This window comes from Papilio polytes, unplaced genomic scaffold, assembly GCF_000836215.1.
Source record: "Papilio polytes unplaced genomic scaffold, Ppol_1.0 DF824169.1, whole genome shotgun sequence".
Taxonomy (NCBI): domain Eukaryota; kingdom Metazoa; phylum Arthropoda; class Insecta; order Lepidoptera; family Papilionidae; genus Papilio; species Papilio polytes.
In genome coordinates, this window is record NW_013525035.1 from 1439094 (window position 1) to 1464275 (window position 25182).

Consider the following 25182-nt stretch of genomic DNA (forward strand, 5'->3'; position numbering starts at 1 on the left):
AAAATAACAAAAAAAAAAAAAAAAAGGGGAAATGATAATGATGACATTATTGATATAATTTAACCCCATTGTATAAGGTTCGTAATTTAACATTAATGTCTAACACAAGAAAGATTATAACAGTTCAATTCCCCAGTAAGCCAATACAGCGATCATAATCCATTGTAAATAAGAATTCATTGCTCATTAAGGCAATTTATGAAGTTAGAAATGGCATTCAGCGTCGCCGGTAAAAGCAATATAAGCGCTGCCTAATTAGAAACGGGTTTGCCTTACAATCACACTGTACGCCTTTGTTTCCAATCCAATCAGAATTACATTAGGGTGGCCATTGTTTAAGCGATAACGATACTTTTCCTGAATATTAAAACACCTTTATGGTTCATAACTTGAAAATGTTTTTTTACGCTGTACTGATGTACGCTTAAGTTAGTGATTCTATTTTTTGTTCTATTCACTTGTAATTCAAATGATAGAAAAGGACAAAACACCTATTACTGATTACCTTATGTCCACATCCTGCGCTTATACGATTAAATATTTAAAATAAAAATGAATTCTATCAGACTTAAATGATAACTTAATCTATTTTATTATTCAATTTATTGCTTCTTAACATTAAGATTAGAATAAATTAAATGCCTATGGGTAGAGTATCATTGCAAGTTAAATAATAAAATTAACATGTATTAACAATTAAGGGTTCGTTAGTATCGGATTTATATTAAAGCAGTACAAGTAAACTGAACGGTTATCAACAAATAAACCGAAACCATAAAAATCTTATGAAAATCCGAAATTCCCATTAAATAAATCTGTGCTGGTCACCCTACTATTTATAGATTTAAAACCAATTTATAATTATGATTGTATTGTCTTTAACTTTTCTATCTTTTTTTTTAATAAGTATTGTCATTATATCTTTATTAAGCTTTGTAACATTTTCATAGAATAATAAAAGTAACTAAAAAAAAAACTATTTACACTTTCATGCAAAAAACGAGAATTGTTGCAAACCGTCAAAAAGAGAAAAGTTGCATATTTGGGGCATGTTTTGCGACATGAAAGATATGAGCTTCACCAACTCATTGTGATGGGCAAAGTCGCAGGCAGAAGACGCGTTGGAAGGAAAAGGAAATCATGGCTAAGAAATATCCGGGAGTGGACAAGTATCGCCAGCGTCGAACAACTTTTTCGCTTGGCACAGGACAGGGTGACATTCGCTGAGCTGACGGCCAACCTCCAGTAATGGAGAGGCATTAGAAGAAAAAGACGAAGACACTTTAATGCCTACGTCTGTATTTTCTAGTTATATTTTAATGGCAAAATTATATTAAGAGCGCGATTATCTACCACAGTTACAGGAATTTCACCTTTCCACGCTCCTAGTTTATCATCATACACCTTTAAACATTATCTTTTTAAATTCATCCTGAAGGAATATAAAAAAGTAACAAATCTCTCACCTAGCTCTCACAAAGCTCGCGCATTACCGTACAAAAACTCCTCGTGTTTCATCCCCGCCTGGTACCTGAGAACCGCTGCAATATATCATAATTTTATCGCTAATGTAAACCGAGGTACGTCTGTATGTTTGTTTGCCCCTCCTACTTCGCTTCCGCGTTCACTTCGCATTGTACTTTCCACTCGATTGCGTTTCGCTCCCGCATTACGTGCTCGGTTCGCACATAAATCTAAGCCAAGCGAGATGCTGTGATAGTACGGGCTTAATGCTTATTTCACACGAGGGTGTGAGACAGAACAATAGAGTACGGTAACTCTATTGCGTATTTGCAATCAAAACAATTAGCCCCTAGACTCGGTAAATGATTAGAAATAATGTTGTCTCTTGTATTTTTCGTATTACTTGTGTAATAATAATTTTGTTTCAACGCGTGAATTTTATTACTTGTTGAACTATTCATTCCTACAGCTCTGTGTCACTACCCTCGTGTGAAATTCACATAATGCGCGAATGTGTTATTGCGTTTTCTATATTTCTGATCAATTTATTTATATCCTTATACTAAAATAATGGCTTCGTGTTACGTCTCTTGAAGATTCGTTGAAGATAGATTCTCAACAATTCTCCTTGTGTGATAACGGTTATACTAAAGTGTTGTTTTAGGTTAAAAATATACAATTTACTCTTCATGGGGAACCAAATACTACTTAACCTTAGCGTCTAAATTAAAAAAGGTAATCTTACCAAAACTAAGCTTGTTTCTATATAATCATATTTTAAATCTAGTAGAATATTACAAAGATACATGAAAATCGTAAAAAACCAATACGTTCAAGAACTATGAACCCCATTTTTAACTACCAGCTGTTCCCGTGCGTATATACTATTATAATAAAGCGTAAACACTTCTTTGTTACCTAAAATGTCAGCAATTACAGCATATTTATCACTTATCATTTACGTCACGCTTTAGGCTACATATTTTCACGCCATTAAATTTAGAGGGTAAATGTTTTAGATAAAAACCCTAATGTGTGAAAGAAGCCATAAGTTGCTGCCAACAACAAAGAAGCAAGATTGTCAAGGTTTGTCATATGTCATTTTGACATTTGTTATTTATAATTTGACAAACGTAAAACAATTATATAAAATTTTCATAATTTCATGCGGATGAAGCCGCACGAAAACAGCTAGTTATGTATATTTGTCACAGACGAAGCAATTCTATAGAAGGAAATCTTGGCGTCGAATCAAATTGTCGTCTCGTTATTTCAAGTGGAACATGTTTGTTGCAAACATTCGACTTAGAGTTCACACTGATGAAACATTTACAGGAAACGTATGATCGTGGACAAAATAAGGTACAGACTCACTGGACCATTGTTGTGTTGCCTTAATCCCATGGAAGACGATAATTTAGTTCTTGTTCGAAAAACAATAGACAAGTAGTGCATAAAAATAATCTCAATTATTTAAAGGCCTAATTCTAGTCTCTTTCCCTTTCCAACCTATTCTTAAGAGGAAAGGAGAAGAAGGAAAAATAGATTTGACGGTGGAGGAGACGTATAGGATGGGGAAATGTCTTTATGTGTGACTCCTCCGTCAATTAAGAGTAGGCAACGCATCTGCAATTGCGGATGTTTATTGGCAGCGGTCGCTTTCCATTTTGTTGGATTCAGGTGGCCGCTTACTCATTTGCCACCTTATATTATATAAAGAAACAATGATACTGTTTAAAATTGTAACTCTAAGTTAACTTCGATACCAAATGAAATTAGAATTCCCAGCGGGCGTTCGATAAAAAGATTTTGCGTCTTTGTGCGCTTTTGTTAAAAGAAATTTGATTGGGAATTAGTAAATTGAAACTCTCCTACCTACGTGTGGTTTGGATTAGCGAAGAATTGAACGATAGAATGGAGGGTTTTGTACGATGTTATTAAATTATGTGCTTCTTTTGAGATATTAAGAAAAAGGTCTAGATTCCTTAAAGGAAGTTAATAAAATAATACGTAATTAATGTGGAAAAAGTTTGCACTTGTTAAAAACTTACAAGTGTAATATATAAAGAGTAAATGTACTTTTTAAAACATCAGAGAGAGCGAGACAAATCTATACCAATATCGTAAAAAGAAATATTTGTTTCTTTGATTGTAACAAATAGGCTCGAAAACTACTAGGCCGATTTTAAAACTTCTTTCACCGTTAGAAAGATTTTTTATCTGTGAGTAACATAGGCTATATTTTTATTTCTTTATATTTAAATTTCACTTGGACGGAGTCGCGGGCAAAAGCTAGCATAGTATAAAACGAAACAGCTATAAAAGCATATTACGTAACAGATTATGTATTTTAAAATAATAATACAACTCTAATAATATCGGACTTGATGTTTTTATAATTACGAAATGAAATTCTATTGTATAGCAATCATAACAGTTTCACACGAGTACAGTGAGATAAAGCAGTAGAACAGTACAGTACTGCAACTGGCGTATAATTAACATCGAAGCAAGACAGCACAATACACAAATTGCAACTTATCTGTGACATCTTATATTTAGTCATATGTTAAGCTGATTTTAGACTTTTAAAAAACTACTGCACTGTACTGGTCTGTTTTACTGTTCTACCCTCGTGTGAATGGGTGGCCGGCTGTAATGCGAAAACAATGCATTTAATTGCGAAACATAACGCTTAATGATTCTCGGTACAGGAATCGAGTTTCAAACGTTTGAGATGACGAGAAGAGAGTTCCGAGAAAATAATTCGTGTGCGGTTAGTCATTTCTTACAAGACATTTTTGATGGTCTTTTAAACTTGTTTTTTATTATTACCTTTTTTACTGATTACGAAGAAATGCAGATGTTTTGTGGCGATTTCATAATCTTCCTTGCCTTTAAATTACCCGACTGATATTTGTTTATTTGGCCGAAATTGCAGTGAATTTAAGATTCATAAAGATGCGGCAAAGTATAGTGTTGTGTGAAAAACCGCATTTTTGAGATAACACACTGACGTCCACAAATGGACAGGGTATAATATTGGTATTTTGTGACGCTTTGTTTTTGCGACTTTAGCACTTACAGTCGTAGTTAAGACAGAATTAACTATCATTAACATCAACAGAAGACTAAGTAGAGACGAAGAAAAAGTTGCCATTTCCAAGCTATGACATATCCATCTATACTGATCAGTGTGATTACATTAGGGTTAAAAAAACAGCTTTAGTAGAATTTACACTGATCACATTCACATAAAAATATGTTTCCACAGTTAGAGAGCAAATTCAAAGTCCACAAACCTTTATAATAAGTTTGTTTTACTTATGTTTGTTATTGTTTGTAAAATATCTGTGTGTTCGCTTTGTTCATGTAATCAAATATATTTTCAATTCACTGTTATTTACTTGATAAAACATATTTCGTGTGACATTTCCTTCGCGTGTTTATTTCACATTTCTCATATAATAGGTTTTGCTTCACTGTTGCTTTTTATGATCATCTATGCAACATAAATATGTGACATAATTTAACGAACATACGTGAATTCATTGATATTAGTTTTTTTTTTAATCTAAGTTGGCAAACGAGCAAGCGCCCACCTGAATCCACCGAAATGGAAAGCGACCGCTGCACATAAACATCCGCAATTGCAGATGCGTTGTCTCACCTTAATTGACGGAGGAGGAGACGCACATGAAGAGGACATTTCCCCTTCCTATGCGTCTCCTCCACCGTCAAATCCACTTTTCCTTCCCGTCCTTTCCTCTTAAGAGAAGGGTGGAAAGGGAAAGGGATTAAAATTAGGCCTCCGGTACCACACTCATCAGACGAAACGCGAAATTACTTCCACTTCACGCCTGTTTTCTGTGTGGTCGTGGTATTACACCGGGCGAGCCGGCCAATTCGTGCGAAGATGTTAAAGCGGGCTCAACCACTTTTAAGTTGAATATTATATAAGTCATTTTAAATTGTCTTATAGCAGATAAAAGTATATTCCTTCGTAAACTAAATACAAAACAATTTATATGAAACCTATTCAATCAAATTCTATTCAAGCCACAAATACGTAACTAACATATGTCGCGTTAATATCAATTCGGTATACGTAATGCGATCGGGATGTTTTCAATCTAGGTACCTGGATACCAAACATTTGATATTCCGGGGATATATTCCATGTTCATTCCGTTTGACGGAATTGGCTTTGTATAACAAATATTATGATGATTCAGTGATGTTCTAAATTACGTAAATTCCACTGTTAATACTTTTGTTGTCTCTCTGTGGAGAATGACGGATAACAATACGTTTGTATTAAAATCTTCTAATGTGTAAATCAATGGCCTAATTTGAGTCTTAATAATTCTTTCCTATTTCACCTTTTTAGAACACGGAAAGGATGGAAAATTTGTAATTGAAAGGAGAGGTATAAATAGCTAAAATGTCCTCCTCTTGACAGCAACGTATCTGCGGTCGGAACTATGATAGACGCTTGTTCGTTTGTTACCAACACTTTAAAAAATATAATCTGCTGATATAGTGACTTAATAGTTGTCATCTAAAAAATCAATAAAAAATCAATCTAAGATTATCCAGAACTTTCGTAATTAAGGTGCTATAGGTAAAAGTTTCAGTAATTACCGCAAGATGTCGCTATGACTAGCCGAGCACAGATGCATTTCATGGCGCCTCTAACCTGCAATTTCGTATGGTTATTTTGCAAATGTTAACACATATAGTCCCGCTATTGAGCATTTTACTGGCTTTGTTTGATTTAATTAAAACAGTCAGGAAATGCGTGTTTTACTCGTAATTAATCACGAAAGAAATCATCGTGCAATTGTTTTTTTTATTGTTAAATAGATGGCAGGGAAGTAGCTGTTTTGTTACTATTGTTGTTAAAACAATCTAATGTTTATTTCTGGTATACACGTAGAAAAACAAATGAGTTCAAACATAACATTAAATAACAAACAACTTACATGTAAATCTTACTAATATTATAAATGCGAAAGTTTACATGGATGGATGTTTGTTAGCGTTTGTAGCCTAAACGGCTGAACGGATCTCTATGAAATTTGGCACTGGTTTAGAGCATAGTCTGGAAGAACGCATAGGCTACTTTTTATCCCGGGAATAGTTACGGTTCCTGTGGGATTCATTAATTTAGTTTTTTAATGTTTACTCGATCATTCTGCAATGGTTCAACATATCTTATTGAAATTTGGCACAGATATAAAACAAAGTCTGGAGTACACGTGGGATAAGCTTTATCCCCGAGAAATGTCCGGTTCCCGAGGGATACGTAACTTTTTGTAATTTATATAGTTTGTATGTTTATTAATACCACGCGGACGAAGTCGCGGGCAACAGCTCGTAATTTATATAATACTAGCTATCCCCTTGACTGCGTTTGCACGGAATTCAAGACAATTGTCATTTGGTTATGCTCTATTTGTGACAAATTTAATGGAAATCCGTTTAGAAAATTTTAACAAACATCCATCAAAGTATAAAATTTCGCATTTACAATATTAGTATAATAATACGTTTTTAAAATAGCTTATTTCTCATACATTATTAATATCTTTTACTATTGCTAAAGTTAAACTGAAATGTCCGTTGTATTCTTGTCTTACAAAGAGAAATATTTGAATAATCCTTTGAGAATAGGGTTGAACAAAATAAATTCTTTTTTTATCTCGTCGCCGTCGAATTTATTGGCTCTTTCATAATGTTATCTTAATCTATTATATTGGATTCCGACATGTAAGTGCTGTTGCGTGTTGTTTCATATATAAATGTATACTATCGTTTAGAGATTACACTTTATTATGTATTTGTTTTCTAATTAAAATTGCAATGAATAAATATTTTGCATTTATTAATTCATTACTGAAATTGTGCTTTGCTTCAGAGCCTTAATTCTTTTTTATTTTCTTTTCCGATCTCTCATTTTAAAATGGACTGTAAAAATAAAAACTATAGTAACAAAAATTACCTGTCAAAAAGCGTATTTTTATAATTTCCGAAATGCGTCAACCCTAAAAGACGTCATCCCCAGGGCTGGCAAGTTCGACAATTTGCCTGCAACTTCCAGCCAGTGTCCAGCGCATAACGTATTTACCGCGACGAAATATTAATCTACTCCGTAACGAACCGGCGATAGTTTGGTGGGCAGCTGTCATAGAGTATGAATTTGACAGCGCAGACACGTCACTTCATTCAGAATTGACGCCTGAATAACTTTAATCAGAATTGGTAACAGTATTCGCTGTGAAATTGGCGTCCGAGCAAGTTTGTTTCATTAAACAGTTATGGATTGTCTGAAATTGTTAGCACAGGTTTTGTATGTTAATTAATTTGATTTTACACGTTCTTTTATAAAACAAAGCAGCCTTAAGCAGGCTTCAGAAAGGTATTTAACAGAAAATAGTGTTACAGAGCTCTTCTATTTGTGCTTAAAAATGTACAGCTTACGTAGTGTGCAAAGGTCGTAGGTATTAAACGAAACTAGATATTGTCTGAACCTTTCTTAATCTATTAGGCTGGATAACGGAGTATTCATTACAGAAGTTACTTTATATTTCAGTAGACAATTATTCTAAATAACTATAGTAGATAGAATATTATATAATCATTCATATATCTTTCACGAAATCACGAATTAAAATCAAATTTGTATGTAAATCTATACTATTATAATAAAGCGTAAACACACACTTCTTTGTTGCCTAAGATGTCAGCAATTACTGTATATTTTTAAATAATTCTTTTTTTAATAAAAAGCCCTACACTTACGTCATGCTTTAGGCTATATATTTTCACGCCACTAAACTTAGGGGGTAAATATTGTGGATAAAAATCCTAATGTGGGAAAGAGACCATAAGTTGCTGCCAACATCAAGGAAGCACGATTGCCAAGTTTTGTCATGTCATGTCATTTTGACATTTGCTATTGATAATTTGACAAATGTGAATAAAATGAAAATTTTATAATTTTATGCGGATAAAGTCGCATGGGAACAGGTAGTTTTAACTAAATGTTAACTCAAAATGTTGTATGTATTATCTGATATTTCATATAAATACGTGAAATGTTCCGTGTAATTTAAATCTGTAACAAATTAAATTCCTTACTTTAATTAGTGTAAAATAACAAAGCGGTACGTAGGAACGTCCACATTGCATGTCCGTGTTATATTGCATTTCAAACAAAAGGAATCCTGAATTCCCAACGTTCATAATTTAATGTTCATTCGGTTATTTGTAAATGCAACTTTGTATATTTAATACCCGCTCACCTTACTGTTTCCCTAAGAAAGGTCGGCACAGTACCTCTATTACATCGCTATCAACTGTCATATCTGAATTCACTACCTTAAGCACATATTCTTTGACACTTTATTCTCTATCGTCTAGTTTGCCGCACTTTTACTGAAGTATATTTATTATTAACTAACTGCTGCCCACGACTTTTATCGCGTGAAATTAAAAACCTTATTAGAATATGTTCCAGACTTCTACATTCATGCCAATTTTCATCGACCTCCTTTTATTTTGGTGATTGTAAACAAAGATTCAATCCAAACATTTGCATTATATTTGTATGATCTTATTTATAGTGGAATTGTGAATACATTTTTGTTACTTTTTTATAAAACATTTTAATTTTTCATATGTCTAGACAAAAATTTGTTTTATGGCAAATATTAATCAAAACAGAATTAAATTTAGTGTAATGCGTAAATTTATTCGAACGTTAAAACATTTTTATGAACCAAATACTTAAACGGGATTTTCTTAAAGTAAATACAATGACAATGCTTAGTATTGCCCTGTAATCCCGTATTTCAAATGGTTATATGACAATTTTACACGAGGGCAGAAGTAAAGCAGTAGACAGCAGTACTGCTATTGTTTGAACGCACTTACCCAAAATTGTTGCTGCTTGTTCAAGCAGTACTGATATTGTTCTATTCTACGTCACTGTTCGACCTTCGTGTGAATTAACGAATACGTCACCTTTAAACTCTACCAACATATATCAGCTCCTACAAAACATTACGTTATTTCTCTTAAGAAACCAGTCGATACTTGAATGTCCATCTTTGAATCTAATTGAATTAATTTCGAATAAAACTTGTAGACACGGCGTTTTACAATCTACCGCCTTGTACAACACATGTCCGACAGTTATGGTCGAGTTTTAAAGATAGACGAGTTTTATACCACTTTTAAAATAGATTAGATATACAGTATACCAACTTTGGTATTCGTTTTGATTGTATTCTGTCGGAGAATAGGTTTTTGTGGAAACTCAGTTCGGCAGTGACAAATGACTGTAGTTCTTGCTGTTCCAGTTTATACTTTCGGTCTATATGCGTTAGGTTTGTTTTTGAAGTGATTTTTATGTGACAAACTGTAATCCGATATCACATACAAAAGTGCAAGGCGATCGCGGTGGTTGAGGTCACATCACGGCGTAGTGAGATGGAATAAATTTTCATCGTTATAGCGAGGCGCTTTGCCTGAGATGCACATGGTTTTTTTGTACGATATTGATACTTGTATAAAAACTAAAAAGTGTTTAACAAAAACTAGACTTTAAAAAAGTAGTTTTTAAAAAAAAGATTGGTGTTTTAGTCTTGTGACATATTTCTTATGCAAAAAACAGCGCAAAAAGTATATCACATCCTTTACCTGACTCTAGTTTAATGTTTTCTTATGACGGTTATACACGATACATCTACTGTTTTTAGAAACAAAACCTAACCTTTTTTTGTAACCTATATATTGTTATTAATTTTGAATGGAACAAAAGAGATGACATGTTTTTGTAGATGTTTCGGCAGTGTAAACTCAAGATTCAGTATGTTTTCTTATAATCGCAGCTTATTTATTACCTTACGGTTTATTGTTGCGGTTGTTTGTCTCTTGGAGGCAATCTAAGTTGAGTTGACAATTATAAGTTGGCACAGACAGGGGGGATTGTGATTTTAGCGCTCGAATATCTTGTTAGCTCAGATGCTGTCTGCTTTAATACTTGTTTGGTACTTCCAAGGTTGTTTGGATTCGTATAATTGGTAATTAATAATGTTATAAGTATTCTATGTGCTTAATAAAGGAACGAAATATGTTACACATTTTTATTTTGAATATAGAACTGATTATATCTCTCTCTCTCTCTTCTATTCCTATGTCCCCAAAGTGGGGCAGAGGGCGTCCACAGTACGCCGCCAGCTCGCTCTGGTCTTGGGCTCTGCGTTTGTTTGTTATTGTTGTAAACGAATACAGTAAACCGAACTGATTATGCCTAGTAAGTAAATTTGTGGCCAGCCATCGTATAACCATCGATAAATTGGTTTTAAAGTTTGTGCACACCCTGTAAAGTATACCAAAATTAACAGCCGTTTTAATATTATTGACGTAAAAATATTTCTTACATAAGTTGTAAATACAGTTCGATTGGTCATTAAAATTGCAGCAAGGACTAAATGTTATCTTTTCTTTTCTATTTTTTTTATAACATTAGGTAGCAAACGAGCAAGCGGCCACCAAAATCTGCCAAACTGGCGAAGCGACCGCCGCCCATAACATTCACTTAATCGACGGAGGAGGAGACGCACATAAAGAGGATATTTCCTTTCATATGCGTCTCCTACACCGTCAAATCCAATAAGAAAAAGGGTGGGAAGGAAAAGGGACTAAAATTGGGCCTTCGGCATCACACACATCAGACCGGAATTTCTCCCGCTTCACGCCTGTCTTTTATGTGGTCGTGGTTACACTGGGCGAGCCAACCCATTCGTGCGAAGATTTCAAGCGGGCTCTACAACTATTTATCTATGTTATTAGTCAAAATACAATTTTAATGTTAAATGAATACCTGAATAAAGTTTGTATGTAAATAAACTTGTTACAAAGGTTTCACATAGGTATAGTATAGTATAGTATATAATACAGACAAAATTCTCTCACATGTTCACAAGGACGAAGCCCATTCCCAAACTACTCAACATTTTTACATAATCTCGTTTGCTGAAAGTTACTTTATTCTTAAAACCTACCTTTTTCATTGTAGGACACGCATTCCAAATGTAATACGAATAAATTACCGAATCTATTCGAATCGATTTTACTCGTTTTCTACTTATTTTCAATTGAATTATTACCCTTTTTTATATAACGATATAAAATATGAAAGTTCGTAGGCACTTAAGAAATAATTGTATAAAATGTTTTGTTGATACAAATTGCATTAAATCTTATTTAATACTAATATATAAAAATAAATGTTTGCATTGATGGATGGATGTTCGTTATAGATTGGAATAACACAGGCTACTTGCTTCTTTTTAATTCCACGCGGACGGAGTCACGGTCGATTCTAGTGTTCTAATAAATTTGTCGCATTATAAAACATATTTTACAAGTTAATATGATTTAAATTTGCATTTTAATTGGTTTAGTATTTAAGGTAACAATTATTTGCGTGGCTTTTTAGTTAATAGGGTAAGGTAAATTGTTAGCCATTTTGCGTAGTAATAAGTAGCACTTGTAGCGGACTTGAGGGTCCCAGGTGACATCGCGACCGCACTTGGCTACCCCACACTCATATGGGTACTTAAACGGATGGGGTATTTAACCGCTTTTCTCATAAGCATATTTTGCATAGGAATGTAGCATAGCTTGTGTTTTTATTTATAATGTATTTTTATATGAATTTAGCTATTGGTTACAACTTCGTCAGCAAATAAAAACATACGAACTATGAAAAATAATAAACTACGTATCCAGTAAACCAGATATTTTTCGGGATGAATAAAATTTATTTATCTAACTACTTCCGTCATCAAAAATAACATATGCATTCTTCCAAACTATCCTCTACATCTATGCCAAATTTCATCGAGATTCGTTAAGTCGTTTAGGCTACAAACTCCAACAAACATCCAAAGTTTAAATATATGATAGTATTAAATTTAACACTTAAATAGTTGTAATGTAAATAAACCTAATTTTCTTTAAACATTCTAGAAATATACGAATCGAAGTACACACTTTAAAGTGTACATTGACCAACCTGTAAATCGGAGAAAACGTTAAAAAGATATTAAAAAGAATATTATTAATCTTCCACCGCAAAGGTTTTAAGATATATTAAGGGACTTCCCAATTTCTCAAGTCAAGCCGCTTTCGAGCCGCTTTAAATATATATCAAAAACACAATACGCGTCCGAACAACCTTCGAGAAACTTTTATTGCGAAATTTAAACACCCATTGGAAGTAATAGCCGAAGTTCTCACACGCCTTACACCCTAAATTCAAACAATACCGTTGTTAATCAAAAGATTACTTAAAATGTATTAAGATAAAGTTCAAATTTGTTTTTTCCGTTATCCGAAAAGTAGTTGATAAACTCAAGTCTCATATAAAGATTGACTCGAACTTCTCTGTAAAAATGCTTTCTTGTTTTACTATTTATATGTCTGTTAATGTTTTAATTAAAAATTCTTTTTCCTACTGACCCAGGTGAGGTCACGGTATCCGGAATGGAAGGGGTTGTATTTGCATACGGCTTCATGCAAACGAGTAGCTAGTTTAAAAATAAATTCTATCAAGATGTTACGTTTTTCCATATACACCTAACATTCAGATGCGATCAAAAGTACTTAATACTAATAAACTAATAATTAACAGCTTACCGAAACTTATACTAATACCAGCTTTCGCCCGCGACTCCGTCCGCGTGTAATAAAAAAAAACAAAAGTAAATAGCCTACGTGTTCTTCCAGACTATCCTCAATATCTATCCGAAATTTCATCGAAATCCGTTCAGCCGTTTTGGCTACATCCATCCATCCATCCATCTAAACTCTCGTATTTATAATATTAGTAATTAGTGTAAGTGTAAGTGTTAGAGATTGTAGCCTAAAAGGCTGAACGGATTTGGATGAAATTTGGCATAGATGTAGAATATAGTCTGGAAAACATAAGCAATTATGTTTTTTTTTTAATTCCACAAGGACGGAGTAGCGGGCCAAAGCTAATATAAAAATATAGCTGTCGCCATGATATCTTTAACGCAGAAAAGTGAAATTTTCTTTAGTTGTCAATGTGTTCTTTCAAGATACATTCTATATCTGCGCTAAATTTCATCGAGATCTGTTCTGGAGATTAATAACATCCATCCATCCACTTTTGTATAATAGTAGTAAGTGCTAAAGTCTTTTGTAGCTATTACCTTATTAACAACTTTCTATTTTATATTAAAAGTATATCAAAGACTGATTCGAAAGAGCTTTAAAAGAAATTCAATGAAGAGACTGAATGTAATAACTTTAAAGATACGAAATTATTCTTTTTCAAATTCTTGTTAAGATTTATTTATCATAAACATTAAGTTATTTACCATAACACAAACGTAGATAAGATACTATCAAATCTTCAGATACTAAGACTACTTTCCAATTGAAAGAAAATAGTATAAAAACTTAATAAAAGATAATAAATGTAATCATCTATAATAATAATATCTATCTATTGTTAAACGTTTATATGTTCAATAGACGATAGCAAATCAAAAATCTATTAAGCCCTATTAAAAGTTCAGCTAAGTCATTCGAATAAAGCATGTCAGCGCAATTACATGCATTCCATAAGAGCTTTGATGTCTTGATATAAAACTAACTGTTGCTGGCGACTTCGCACGCGTGGAATTAAAAATAACTACGTCATTAAGTGATAACATAGCTTTTTAACAGTGAAAGAATTTTTGAAATCAGCCCAGTAGTTTTTAAGTTATTTCAATACATTTAAAAATACAAAACTTTCCTCTTTGTATTAGTATAGATTTCGGCCACAACTCTATACGCGTGGTATTAAAAAAAGCAAATTTAATCGACATCCGTTTAGTCATTTCGTTAAACAAACATCCATCTAAACTTTCGTATTTATAATATTAGTTAGATTCTATATAGAATTTAGGATTCTTACGATTAGAATATTTTCATCATTGCAAATCATTCGAGATAATTCGATTGAGAGCTCCCGGAGCAGTTATGTTCCCTTAATATTGGTCGTAATTTTGTCTAATTACCATAAATACGTAAGTGAAAATATTAAATTATAAATTATGTTCTATTATAAATTATGTTCTATTATAAATTATGTTCTTTCATTAATTTAGGATTAATCGTTCCTTTAGAATCTTACATGTAAAACCAAATTATATGTTTTAACTAGCTGTTGCCCGCGACTTCGTCTTCGCAATATTAACAAAAAAATTAGCCTATAATATGCCTATCCATGTCAGCTATCCTCCGGAGAAAGTGCGGTAAAATCGACCCAGCCGTTTCGGAGTTTACTCGGAACAAACGCGACTTGTGGACGGACAGACAGAAAAAAATGCTATTTTCGTTTTCGTTATCAGCAACGAAAATACATTATCTTCCCGAAACCTGGAATTTTCTTTTAATATTGCAAACAGACACTCCAAATTTTTTATATGTATAGATAACGCTTTTAACGACTTTAGCTGAAAAATCTATAGGTAATAGGTATAGAATATTTCCGTATAAAAAGGTAGATATATCTATAGGGGATTTATTTGGTTAGTAAATTACTTAAATTATCTGTATCTATACCCTATAATAATAAAGCGTAAACACACACTACTTTGTGGCGTAGGATGTCATTGACAGCATATTTTTGAATAATTCTTTCTTTAATAAAAAGCTCTATACTTACGACACGCTTTAGGCTATATATTTTCACGCTATTAAACTTAATGGGTAAATACATTGGAAAAATACCTTCATTTAGAAAATGGACCATAAACTACAAGATGCCAACATTAAGGAAGCAACGTTATTTATAGTAACGGTAATTTTGACATTTGCAATTGAGAATTTGACAAATATAAGCAATAAAATAAGGTTTTTATAATTTCATGCGGATGAAGCCGCACGGGAATAGCTAGTATTAAATATCTGTAAAGATAAACCTTTTATATGTTAATAATAGAGCACTATTAATAAGATGAAGCTATTGTTAAATGCTATATGAAAATTATTATAATGATACTTTATTATCTTAATACTATATTTATTTTTATTCGCCTAATAAAAGAAGTATAAAGGAATCTTAAATCAATCGTTTCTGTATCAAAATTGCATTATCACGTTGTATTGTAGACATCTGGATATGTTATTCTCACGCATCGACCACAGCCGAACATATCTCCATCTCTGTCACTCCCGTTGAATAGAAAGAGAAGGTGATATCTCTTGTACAGGTGTGTGAAACCTTTGGATTTTAAACATGTGTAAACGATTTCATCATCGTTTTGTTTTACTAAGACGTTTTTATCTGTTAGATTAAACTTTAATTGCATTAAATTATTAAATAATGTAATGAATGAATTTCACGTATTTATTATTAAACTTGCTTCAATTTTAGTGGAATTTTAAAATACTTTGATCATCTTTGATTATCTAAACACTTATGTTTATAACAAACTAATTTTCGCCCGACATTCAGTCCGCGTATCATTAAAAAAGTCAGTAGCCTATATGTTCTTCCAGATTATGCTTGAACTCTATGTCAAATTTAATTGAAATCCGTTCAGCCGTTTAGGCTACAAACTCTAAACATCCAATCCATAACTTTCACATTTATAATATTAAGTATGATTTTGATAGATAATGTTTTTTTGAAATCCTTTAATAAACATCCAACTAACGAGGTAAACCGTGACGTTTCAGGTTTGAACAATTAAATTCGTTTAAAATATGTTGGTTATTCGATTCTAAATTTGCACTCAAAAAACTGTTAAAACAATTTGTTGAAAAAGTATTTTTGTGTGTCAGTATTGTGGAGTTAGGGGTTTAAATTTTCGTGTAAATTCAATTATTTTTTTCATCGGATAACAAATGTGATTACTATGGTAATTAAGGACAATAGAGGTATTCAAGCGAGACATCTTCCGTTCAAACTAAGGATCGCATAATTAAATGGCATCCGCGGATGTAAGCCACATAAATCTTGTACAATGACCTTTGGAGGCAGTTTATTGAAACGGGTGTACGATTTATTTGTGCCTTCATCCGTAATGTTCCGGTGTTCCAAACGAGGTGTGTTGGGGCAAAGTCATATTTTGAATGGTTGACAGTTGTATATTGGTTTTTTAAATTTTGTGTAGTGCGTGTGTGTAGAACGACCTATCTTTATTTGTTTGTCACTTAGGGTCGGCGCATACAGTTTAAAACCTTAATGTGGTTTAGTTTTTATGGCCGGCTATCTGTCGTCAACCCTACTTGGCAAAGTAAATGAAACTTATATATTTCTTTATCTTATAATTATAGACGTAGGTAGAATAGTTTTGGATATTCGGAAATATTAGATAATGTATTTTTTCACTCTACAAAAATTTTAACATGAGGTAAAATAACTGGTTTCTTACTTTTATTGTTGTTGTAAAAACCATAATTGAATCTATACTATTATAATAAAGCGTAAACACACACTTCTTTGTTGCCTAAGATGTCAGCAATTACAGCATATTTTTGAATAATGTTTTTTTTTTAATAAAAAGCGCTTTAGGCTATATTTTCACGCCATTAAACTTGGGGGTATAAATTTTGGATAAAACCCTAATGTGGGATAGAGGCCATAAGTTGCTGCCAACATCAAGAAAGCAAGATTGTTAAGGTTTTTCATGTCATGTCATTTTGACATTTGTAATTTATAATTTGACAAATGGAAACAATAAACTAAGTTTTCATAATTTTATGCGGATAAAGCCGCGCGGCAACAGCTATTCTTTAATAATGTTGTGCAAAATATAGTAAAGGCTGTCTATATTCTTATTAAACTAAGATAACTAAGTAGTTTTTTAACTAAGATTATCTAGACCTCATTGTAGACTCTACACAGGTGCTCACTATCAAAGTCTCATAGCACGTCCTGATTAGGAAATGCCGGGATTTGTATGTAAGACGAGGGTCTACAACAAACAAGGGCTTAAAATTCAAACGATATTACTGTCACCGGATAATCGTGAATGTTGTCAATTTGTAATTTACTTAGACAAAATACATATCCGAAGGAATTAATAAATAACAAATGAATAAACAGGACTTTTATTACCACAAAAATAAACTCCAAATAAAATACAGGAACCTTAAATCTAGTAAAAAATTGAGCAAAAGGTAACGAGGTAAAGATAGTAAGGTAATAGACAAGTCATATTTATACTTAGTGAATATGTTTCATTGGACGTTACACGAATCGAGTAAGTCAGTCCACCATCCTTTTATCATCTACTGACCTTAACCATATAAAGGGTCGGCGCAGTATATGCTGCTCTTCCATACATCTCTATCAGCCGTTATTAAATTCACTCTCTTAGGCATATCATCTTAGTCCTTTATTGGCTGCAAAAATGAGACACATTTATAAACTTTGTAAACTGGTAACTTTGTAAATTAACTAGATTTGTAATTTGTTTATGAGTTAACTGTGTGTTCACAATTTACAGGTGACATTACACTTCGCAGTACAAGCGTAGTCTCCCCCGCATTGATCGGTAGCGCCCCCTGCCTTCATTACCGATTATACTCAGGAACCGTGTACCAATGATGGATAGCCGGAACTTACTATGGTCCCAGTAATGTCTATTTCACTATCTATATATTGTTCGTATTATTTACTAAAACAATTGCAGATTAATTTCACTCTTAGATTTTGAATTTACTTCTATTAATTAAGAATTTGATTAAAGTGTAAAGTTTAACAGTGGTAGTGCCCGCTTTAACATGTTAGCACTGCAGGGCCGGCACGCCCCCAGTAATACCACGACCACACAGAAGACAGCCGTGAAATGGAACCAATGCCGTGTTTCATCTGATGAGTGTGGTGCCGGAGGCCTAATTTAAGTCCCTTTCTCTTTACCACCCTCCTCCTTATGAGAGGATGGGAAGGGGAAGTGGATTTGACGATGGAGGAGATGCATAGGAAGAGGAAATATCCTCTTTATGTGCGTCTCCTCCTCCGTCGGATAAGGGTAGGCGACGCATCTACAATTGCAGATGTCTATGGGCAGCGGTCGCTTTGCCATTTTGGCGGATTCAGGTGGCCGCTTGCTCGTTTGCCATCTTATGTTATAAAAAAAAAGATATTTTTACAAAGCAATTGATTCAATATGTTGTAAATTTCCATAAAGTACGAGTCTGTAGTGATTTATCACTGAATAAATTTTTTCAAGATATTCAATTTAACATACTTGAATTAATACTTCAGAAATATTTGAATATCTCGATATGATCTAGACTTTATCATGTTTGAAATTAACATTCTATTAAACACAAGTATTCTGAGTAATAAAAAAAGTTGATATTCATAAAGAGCTTTTGATACATGTATGAAAAATTATAGGTCTGTTTATTAAATTCAAATTGCTTTCGAATTCGAATTTCAAATTGCACCGAAATAACAAATATTGAATCAATTATTTTGTAAAAATATTTTTGAACAAATTCTCTTGTTTCCACATTTTTCCGTCAATTAGTAACTTAGTAAAGTTGGCACTATCTTTTTCCAAAAGAATAACTAGAGACATGTGTTCGTACAACTGTTTTGCAACAATGCAGAATATATCTTAACATATGTTAGCGACAAGCTGTTGCTCGCGACTTCACGGGAAATAAAAAAAAATGTATTCTATGTTACTCACAGATGAATTACCTTTTTAGTGGTAAAAGAATTTTCGAAATCGGCCTAGTAGTTTTTACGTGAATCGAATACATACAAAATTACAAATCTTTCCTCTTCATATTAGTATAAATGTTGCTTGCAACATCGTCCCCGTGTAATTAAAAAAATAATAAAATACATAGTCTATGGTACACACTGATATTTTACCTTTCTAAGAAAGAATATTTGAAATCGATCCAGTAGTTTTAGTGAATATTACATTAAAAAATCCAAAAATACAAATCTTTCCTCTTTATAATATTAGAATAGATGAAGGAATTACTGCAAGAGCGCATCAATTAAACTTGGTATAGTATAGCGGCGGAAGTGGATACGCGGGCTGCGTTGGGGGTCCCAGTGTGTGCACAACTTTAGCCTGTTTGTCTTAGATTTATGCTGCAACTTTGCTTAAATAGAATACGTGCGATCATGTATACTAAGCTTATTAGGTCACGACCACCCAGATTCACTAATGCTCAGATTATATTTTAGGAAGTAAGATAAAGAAGAAAATCAACAAAAATCCCACATGGATTCAAAAAACAGGATGTACAGTCAGCTACATAAATATGTAGTATATAAAACTTTGAACATGAATGTACAGTTAAGTTTTCTTATAAGTGACTATATATGTAGAGTAAAAATCTTTATTATTTTAATCTATACTTATACATACTAATGTAATAAAGCGTAAACATGCATTACTTCGTGGCGTAAGATGTCAGCAATCACAACATATTATTAAAAAAATAATTCTTCAATGAAAAACCCTATACTTATGACACGCTTTAGGTTACATATTTTCACGCTATTAAACTTAGGAAGTAAATAAATAGGATAAATACCTTCATGTTAGAAAGGGACCATAAACTACAAGCTACCAACATTAAGGAAGCAAGGTTATTATGGTAACGGTAATTTTGACATTTGCAATTGAGAATTTGACAAATATAAACAATAAAATAAAGTTTTTACAATTTCAAAATGAAGCAGCACGGGAACAGCTATTACTAAATATACGTAAAAGATGGAAGTATATTCTTTCACAATATTCTTTTATATTTTAAATCTTATTTAACAAAATTACGCTTCGTTCGAGTACAACGTACGCCATTACGCGACTCTCCCGCATTTTATCAAGCTTGTTAGTAATATGCTTGATTCTTTGTTAAAGAGCTTTGTACGAATCTGGTTGGAAATTGTAAGATAAGTCACAGAGTAAAATGTTAACAGTACAACCATAATTAATTTATTTAAACATTCGTAAGATAAAAACTACTTCATAGTTTACCTCATGTATGACCGACTAGTGTGACCGGGAGGTCCATCTTCCAGGGTATATTTGGTTTTCTTTACCGTCCCGTCGTGTCTCGCACCATCAGATATTACGTGAGTTAAGCCATTTCTAACCAGTTTTAATAAAACTACATGTTTACTAGAAGGTCTCAGAATGCAAATGTTAATACTTCGAATTGGACCATATTAATTTTATCACCTTTTGTAATGACTGAATTTTCACTATTTGCCTTAAAGAGGCATTGACAGCTCCACAGCCGAACGCGGATGGCGCTCAGCTCAGCCTATCGTTTATGAGTAACTAAGCTTCCTCGATGGCTCGATGTATCCCCGTCATCCATAGACCTAGATCATCAGCTTTCCACGCCCACGTGGTATTATCATGCTCTTTCTAACCTTAAATTTTCTTTTTCAGGTAAAGAACAAGTATACGGAAGTAAGGACAACAGAAGTAGGTTTTCAAATTAATTCCATTATTAATAACACAACGCAAAATCAATTTGGACTTCAAAAAGCCCGTCGACGTCTCCGGTACGAAATATTTTCGGAAATGGAAACGTTCCCCGTTGTCAAAGTACTGACAGACTGACAGGTGCGAAATTAAACTTTATTATTACATTAATTTAATATTGTACAAGGGACAAAGATTGGACTCTAGGCCTGATTGTTCGACGAGCGAACACCTATTAATTTTTGGCTTGAAAGGCGACAACATCGTATTGTTACCCGCCAATAAATATTTTCTTTGTGGGATACCTTAATTACAATCTTTTGATTTATTTCTAATACTGTTCAATAGAAAAGTTTTATAACCGAAATTACTTACCAAAACAGAAGGTACAGACTTCAAAAAAGGTTGTTAGAAATTATTAACAAAAAAAATTGTCATTAAAAATAATTAACGGAACAATAATAGAATTTAATAAATATTTCTAGAAGAATTAATTATAAATGTCGCTTGTAATTTCTACGGAACACAAACAATAAGAGTAATTAAAATAATCGGCTCACAAACTACTGGACTTAGAAATTGATATTTCTGTTACTACGTATTAAGAAAGAAGGTGTATTTTAAGCTTCATTCAGATTTGTCCTGTTTTGAACTTTTAAACTCCACGCGGAAGAAGTCTCGGTAACAGTTAGTTAATTACAAATATCGCTTATAATTTCAACGGAGTTATATTTAGAAATAAAGATAATAATAATATTCCTTAGAATAGAACAGTCTACGCTAATAAAGTAAATCGTATTCCATCCCCTATTCAGTGTAAATGGTGTCCAAGCATTTGTATCAATTACGTCACATTCGACACACTGACGCTCATATTTCTTAATCCTGACCTCCATAAAAATAACGCTTTCAACGAGACCCCTCTTTTTTGTACACCCTACTTAATTGTTAGTGCGTTCAAATCATAATTTTAAAGCATTCAATAGTGTATATATTTGAATTTTACTAATCTTACTTGTTACTAATTATTAATGCGAAAGTTTAGTTGGATGGATGTTTGTTAGAGTTTGTAGCCTAAACGGCTCAGCGAATTTCGATGAAATTTGGTATGGAAGTAGAGGATAGTCCGGAAGAACACATAAGCCACTTCATTTTTTTAATTTCACGCGGACGGAGTCGCGGGCGAAAGCTATCCTATAAAATGAATAGTGTTTGAAAGTTTTCTTTTATAGTATTCGTACACAATTACGTTAGCATGGAATTAAAACAGTTGACACTTTGTATGTAACAATAGCTGCTGCTCGCGACTTCGTCCGCGGGAAATTAAAAAAAATATAAAAAAGTATAATTTATGTTACTCACTACTAACTTTGGTTTTTAATGTCAAATTTTTAAAATCGACCCAGTAGTTTTTGAGTTATTTCAATACATACAAAAATACAAATCTTTCCTTTTTATACTATTAGTATAGATTCAGTTACTCCAATATTAATTTTTCTTCATTTTCATTTATTTATCAGTGACATAAAAGTGATATTGTCAATTATTGTAACTTTTATCATCTAATTCAGACTAGGTAAGCTAATTTTACACTATCGATATATTTAAAACAAAAGATTCTATTTAAATCTTCCAAAATATTATCTTTTTCATTTATATTCATGATCTTGAGAGCTTAAAAAGTCAAAAAAGACAATATCGACGTCAAACTGCGGATATTGAAATAAATCCGATGTTCAAAGGCTTCAGTGAGAGCGGGATTGCTTTGTAACTGACAGCGGACTTTAACATTATTATGTTCAGTATTAACAAAGTCATCCTTACAATTAGTTACATTTGTAAAATATTGTATCTCGTTCGATGTAGTGATGACCATACAATAACGGACGATTATATTTTAACGTTTTGCTTTATCGATGAGGGTTTTCAATGTTCTGTGCTCGAATTAATTCCATTGTGATCTGTGATTCAACCTAGATCATTCGATTCGTTTGAATTGAAAGAATTAATAGTGAAAAAAAAAAAGATTTAAATTAACAACTAGTACCTCAAATAAATCTTTGTTTAAAAAACGGTAATTTGTAAATAAAATATCAGCGTCTTTAATACGCCTATTTACGGAAATGTAATCGCATTATTGAATAATTTTAATTTTAAGTATCGATATTTTCAATAAATATCATCGGCACATCACTAATCATATCAATCTCATTATATTATAATAGGATGTAATGGGCGTGTATTTAATTCATCTAATTAGTGATGGCTGGCTTAAATATCGAGTTTCAAATGTAACGTTTTATTAGCAATTTGATGGGTAATTAGATGTGATATTCAAAAGGTTTTAAAGCAACCCTTTTATATTGAATATAATGAATACATCGCGCTAATGTTTAATGTTACTAATTAGCTTCGTGGTGATTCAAATATATTTTACAATATTAAATCTTCAATTGACAGCACTTCAATCGCAATTAGGAGTCCCAGTTAGTCCGATCGATCCAACGATCGCTCGACTCTTAGGTATATTTTGAATTACTGCAAAAAAACTTAAATATATGTTCAGAATTGTATTGTTATTTGCACTTGTAGACATTAATAATTCAAGTAAGAAATATTTTCTTTTTTTTATTAGTGAAAGTAAAAGCCCTGTAATCGAAATGATTGGGACATAAACCAGAAAGTGTTAAGATTGAATGTGGATGGCTACAAAGGAAGAGGAAGACCGAAGAAAGTATGGATGGATTGTGTGAAAGAGGATATGCTTAAGAAAGGAGTGGATTCAGGTATGACGGCTGATAGAGATGTATGGAAGAGCAGCACATACTGTGCCGACCCTCCATAAGGGATAAGGGCAAGTGGATGATGATGTAAAAGCCCTGTAATCAATTTTTTACGTCACATTATAATTAAAACGCATGCTAAGTAATGTTTGATAACAGGAATATGTCAAAAAGTTTACTGAAATCTATAAAAAAGGATAACAGCCAATAAAAAAAACTATCATTCGATTGTATTCAAATCTTACCGAAACAATCAGTCTCTTAAACGTCCCTTTTGATCCCCTCATTATCTCTGGCAGAATATAGACTGCATTGAGAAGTCAGAGAAAAAAGTCTGAACAAAAATCGCCATATGTCCATCTTACTCTTCAAACTAGATTAAATTTCAATCGAAAAGTCACTCTATTTCTCTTGTAATAAAGTATAAAATCGATTGTTTAAGACTGAATGGTAAATTATGCGCCTCAACTGGAAATGTCGCGGCTAATTTAAAACACAGACAGAAAGTCCAATGTCGAATATAGTAAAAATAAAAATGAATGTTTTTTATAGACAAGTCCAACATGAGTTATTTCTAAATGGAAACTAGTAGAAAAAAACTGTTTTAATTGTACGGAATCGCCTTTTTTCTCTCTTTTTACTGTACTATAATAAATTAGATTTTATCTGTGAGACATATTTTACTGCGATTGTCATAAAACGGGTAATTAATCTTTTTTGTCTTGTGTTATGGTTGAAATGATTTAGTGTATTTTTTAGTTGTGTATGTCAGAGTTTATGTGGTTTATTTGAGTTAATAACTCGTATTAACTATTAAAATAGTTTTATGAGATTAATGTTACAATTAATAATTCAAACGTGCCTGCAGATACATTTTTTTATTATAAGATAAGGTGGCAAACGAGCAAACGGCCACCTGAATCCACCGAAATGGAAAGCGTCTCTGCCCATAAACATCCGCAATTGCAGATGCATTGCTCCTTGATTGACGGAGGAGGAGACGCACATAAAGAGGACATTTTCCCTTCCTATGTGTAACCTCCAATGTCAAATCCACTTTTCCTTCTCATCCTTTCCTGTTAAGAACAGGGTGGAAAGGGATAGGGACTTACATTAGGCTCCCGGCACCACACTCATCAGAGGAAACGCGGAATTGCTTCCACTTCACGCCTGTTTTCTGTGTGGTCGTGGTATTACACCAGTCGAGCCGTGCGAAGATGTTAAAGCGGGCTCTGCCACTGTTAGTATACTAATTATTTAGGTTTTAAGGCCTTATGAATGCATATGCATATACTCATACAGGAAGGGGAAATTTCCTCTTTATGTGCGTCTCCTCCTCTGTCGATTTTGGGTAGGCAACGCATCTGTACTTGCAGATGTCTATTGGCAGCGGTCGCTGTCTAAATTAGCGGCCACCTAACCGCTTG

At 32.9% G+C, this 25182-nt stretch overlaps 1 protein-coding gene across 4 annotated transcripts in view; it reads left to right on the plus strand.

Moving 5' to 3' along the window:
* Positions 1-25182, plus strand: part of LOC106111370 (latrophilin Cirl) — a 285223-nt gene that overhangs the window by 104365 nt on the left and 155676 nt on the right. The window contains exon 3 of one of the 4 annotated variants that reach the window (XM_013293420.1): positions 20937-21113. The exons of the other annotated variants lie outside the window; for them this stretch is intronic. The gene's annotated coding sequence lies outside the window, so the exon portion shown is untranslated. The remainder of the gene's footprint in view (positions 1-20936; positions 21114-25182) is intronic. 4 annotated transcript variants of the gene reach the window in all.